Raw genomic sequence first — 4,449 nt, 5'->3', positions numbered from 1 at the left:
AGTTCAGCAGTTAAGAGGACTTACGGTTCTTACAGAGGACCTGGGTTCAGTTCCCAGCACCCACGTGGTGGTTCATAGCCATCCACAACTCCATTCCCAGTGTCTGACCTCCGTGGCATGGCAAGTAGGTGGTGCACATTCATGCAGTCAAATGCTCATACACATGAGCTAAAATAAAAACATATGTGTACACACATATTTAAAAGAATGTGTGTAAGAAAAAATTTAAGTATACAAACTTGAGAGAGGCAGAAAAAAAAAGCATAAAGCCAAGCACAGGGCTAAATGGCTGTCATCCTACATTTGTGAAGCTGAGGCAGGAGGGTCACCAGTTAGAGGCCTGCCTGTCTCAAAATAAGGCAGAAGGGGGTGGAGAGGTGGCTTAGAAGTTAAAAGCACTGTCTGCTTTTCCAGAGGGCCCAGGTTCAAATCCCAGCACCCACATGGCAACTCACAACCATCTATACTACATCCAGTCCCAGGGGATCTGATGCCCTCTTCTGGCCTCCCTGAGAACTAGGCATGCCCATGGTACGGGAATATAGAGGCTGACAAAACACCTATACATGTAAAATAAATAATTTTAAATTAAGGTGAAAAGGAAAAACACGAGAGAATGAGCGACAGAGAGGACAACATATTTGAAAAATTAGAAAACTTGACAAGGATGGGCCACTGTGTATGGGACAATCATTTACCTTGCCTCCTTTCTCTTGCTGACACACTTACTAACTTGAGGAGACAGCTGTTCCTCAGAGAAAACAGACAGATGGTGCTCCCACTTTTCTCTCCATCACACACACACACGCACACACACGCACACACACATACTCATTCAAACAAGCTGTCTCACATATACCATTTTTAATACACATTCTCTTTCTATTTCTCTCTCTCTCTCTCTCTTTCTCTCTCTCCCTCTCTCTTCCACACACACACACATGCACGCATGCACACAGACGCATGAAGCTCTAGGGTCCCTGTTCACAGTCTGTCATTCTGGGCCCAAAGCCTGCTTTGGGTCACAGCCAAATTCCCAGAATTGTTCCTTTTGGCCCAGTAGAGACCAGGTGGAATTCAGCCCATTCCATGGCTGGTGCAGGCTGTGTGCCTCCTCAGTCTCAGTCTCTGTTCCTCTCCGAACACAGCTTTTGAGCCTGCCCCAGAGGAAGAAGCAGGTAGACCCTGCCAGCCATAATAAGTGGAATGAACCCAAGGTACTGTCCCCTACAGGCACACGAGCCTGTGGCTCAAAGGACAGCTATGGATAAATCCAGCTCAACATAAAATCATAAACTTACCTAAAATATTGTGAGATGTTTGCTGGGGATATTTTCTCTGTAAGTCAATTGCATGGTTTTGGGGTGTGATTTTGTAGGGTACAATGATATGCCAAATGCTGGAGATCCTTGGAGCAGTGTCCACCCTCCCTGCCTGTCCTCGCCTTCTCCCTCAGCCTCTCAGGACATCCCCAGTTAAAGCCTGCTCTTTCCAGGCAGTAAACTCATTATTTGAGCCTTATGAAATACACTTTGCAAGAAGAAAACCCACCCAAAAACAGGCCAAACAGCCTGGAAGGCACGCATGTAGGCACAGTTGGGGTCTGAGAATTCTCCCACATCTATGCTTTGACCATTCCATACCCTGCCCCTTGAGGGCGCCCTCTCACTTCTTGAGGCTCTCTCTGGCCCCACCCCCACCCCCAGCCCCTTTGTCCTCCGACTTCAAGGACCCGTTGAGGGTGACCTCTCCTAGATTCCCTGATTGCACAATCTGCTCCCTGCCTGTGTTTATTTTATCTTCGGGACCGCATTGTTTATTATCAAGAGTACAAAGGGTGTTTGCCCTTAGTTACTCCACCCCTGTTACCACCAGTTACCTGGCACGGTGCTAGACATAAAAGCAGAAAGAAAAATGACACCAGGTAATGTAAGTTCTTACTATGGGGAGCTGTATTGGTGGTTACTGCCCAAGAACGGACGTCAGTTACTCAGCTAGTTAGGAAGTATTTTGAGACAGGGTCTCGGGTAGCCCAGGCTAGCTTCAAACTTGCCATGTAGCAGAGGGTGGCCTTGAACTCCTGATCCTCATGCCTCTACCTCACAAGCCCTCTCACTCCAGTTATGAGCTGCCATGTATGGTTTAGGGGGTATGTGGGGTGGAAGCCAGGGACTCTACCAACTGAACTGTTTTCTCCACCCCTGGGGCCTCTCTTCATCATAGATGAGAACAGGTGGGAGATCAAAAAGATCACATCCTTTTCTCGCTCAAGGTCACACGGGTTGTGGAGAGGCCTCAAGGATCCCCGGAGAACAGGAATCTGAGCCAGGCCAGCACCTCAGTCAGTCTTACACATGACAGCCTCAGCTTCCGCCTGGAGACTGCAAGAAAGACCAAGAGAAGAGCTTCCCAGCCAAGTCAGCCATGGCCAAGGCCTCATGTAGCAGGCCGTGCTGGACTCAAATGGACTATGTGGTCAAGGCTGACCTTGAACTCTGATCCCCCTGCCCTGTCTCTGCTTACCCCTTCGCCCAGGTTTGGGGTGGGGTTTTGTATAGGAAACCAAAGCCAGCAGATTTGTTATTCTGGTGCAGAGCCCATAAAGCTTATGAGGCTCGTTGCCCAGGGTCCTGTAGGTCTGATGGCGGGGATTAGGAGTCAAGGTTAGGGCGGACACCCTGCCGCTCAGAGCGTGGAAACAATGAGTTATTGCAGTGCGTCCTCAGTCAGCGATGGGGGCACAGCAAGGCCTGTGTGAAGGGGGCGTCTGGAAACAGCCGCTGACAAGCCAGGCGGCTCGTCTTATTCCGGAACATCTGTGTCCCGCTCTACACCATGGTAGGACGGGGCAGCTGCTTTCCAGCTGTCCCCGGGAAGTCCTCGACAGGGATATCAGTGCACGGGGTGGGACCTGGACGCCCAGAGTCTGGGCATCGCCGTGGATCTGATTTCTCTACAAGACGTCCACAGAAACTTTTTTTTTTTTCTTGAACAATATTTTCTAGGGACTGGAGAAATGGCTCGGTGCTAAAGGAAGCCTACTGCTCTTCCGGAGGTCCTGAGTTTGGGTCACAGCACCCATGTCAGGAGACTCACATCTACCGGTAACTTCAGCTACAGGGGAGCCAATGCCCTCTTCCAGCCTCCATAGGTACCTGAATGTATGAGGCACACACACACAACACAATTTTTTAAAATCTTTTTTAAAGGGGGTTCTGGAGAGGTGGCTCGGGTTAAGAGCACTTACTGCTCTTGCAGAGGACCCGGGTTTAGTTCCTAGCACCCACATGGTGGCTCACAACCATCTGTAGCTCTACTTCTGGGACTGAATGGCCTCCTCTGTTCCACAGGCTCATGAATGTGCATGCATGTACACGCATGCACACACACACACACACACAAATAAATAAATACAATTTTAAGTGCATTCTGATTTTAAAATTACTGAATGAGATCACCTGCTGACCCTCCCAAGATCCGATGAGAGAATGGAATAAACGTTTGTGTCATTTACCCAGCTGCTGTGGGTCCCATCTCTGGAGGAGAATTGGGAGCCGGAGGGAGGAATCCATAGTGAGAAATGCGGGACTCTCAGGCCTGCCAACAGGTCGGTGAGGGGGAAGGTGCTGGAGACAGCTGGGCAGCTGCAAGCCTGAAAAATGCCTAAGAGAGGAGGCCCAGGGCAGGGGACAGGAGAAGACGGGGGCCAGCCCACAGCCCTGTGCTTACCACCGAAGCCAGCATGAAACTGAGCATGGCGGTGTGCTTAGGAGGTGGAGGCAGGAGGATTGGCGTTCCTTCTTTCCATTTTCACGTGTGCATATGCACGTTTGCATGTGTGTGGTCACACATAGGCGTAAGGAAGAGCATGGGCATGTGTGGGACTACCTTGAAGGCCTAAAGCTGAAAGCAGGGCTCATCCGCCATGACTTTTCTGCCTTATTCGTCGTTGAGGTAGGATCTCCCGAACTCGGAGCTCACTCTCGAGAGCCTGCTGACTCTGGGTCTCCACTTTCCAAGGCTGGGCTCACAGGAAGGTTGCCACACCCACCCAGCATATCTGTGGGTTCTGGCGATCTGAACTCCAGAGTCTGCGCACAAACTCTTTGACCTCTGAGTCATCTCACTCCCTCAGGCCCTGGCAAGTTCTGGACCCCCGTCTCAAACTTATACAAAATGGAAGTGATATAACTCCTATCCCTCCCCCCAAAAAATGTGATGGGGTAAATGAGGTGAGTCAGGGGGCAAGTGCAACCCAGTGCTTGACAGGTGGCAGCTGTGACAACCCCCTCCCCAGAAGATCCTTAGAGAGACATGACCAACCCGGAAGTCCCCAAATGTGTCCCTTATGTCATCCCACATAATGGCAGACACTGCACGTGTGTTTGGGGACAGTGGAGGATTGGGAAGCAGAATCTGGGGTCGGTGAGGCTCAGGGTGTCACATAGG

General features: G+C 50.5%; 1 long non-coding RNA gene across 1 annotated transcript; it reads left to right on the top strand.

Annotated features, from left to right (window-relative positions):
* The first annotated feature begins 1,889 nt into the window (after positions 1-1,889).
* On the top strand, positions 1,890-3,427 carry LOC132648227 (uncharacterized). The gene is made up of 2 exons (XR_009586597.1): positions 1,890-1,924; positions 2,273-3,427. It is a non-coding gene; the product is annotated as an uncharacterized LOC132648227 (long non-coding RNA).
* Positions 3,428-4,449: the final 1,022 nt, after the last annotated feature.

Source organism: Meriones unguiculatus, chromosome 16, assembly GCF_030254825.1.
Source record: "Meriones unguiculatus strain TT.TT164.6M chromosome 16, Bangor_MerUng_6.1, whole genome shotgun sequence".
Classification (NCBI taxonomy): domain Eukaryota; kingdom Metazoa; phylum Chordata; class Mammalia; order Rodentia; family Muridae; genus Meriones; species Meriones unguiculatus.
This window is presented reverse-complemented; position numbering and strand designations above follow the sequence as displayed.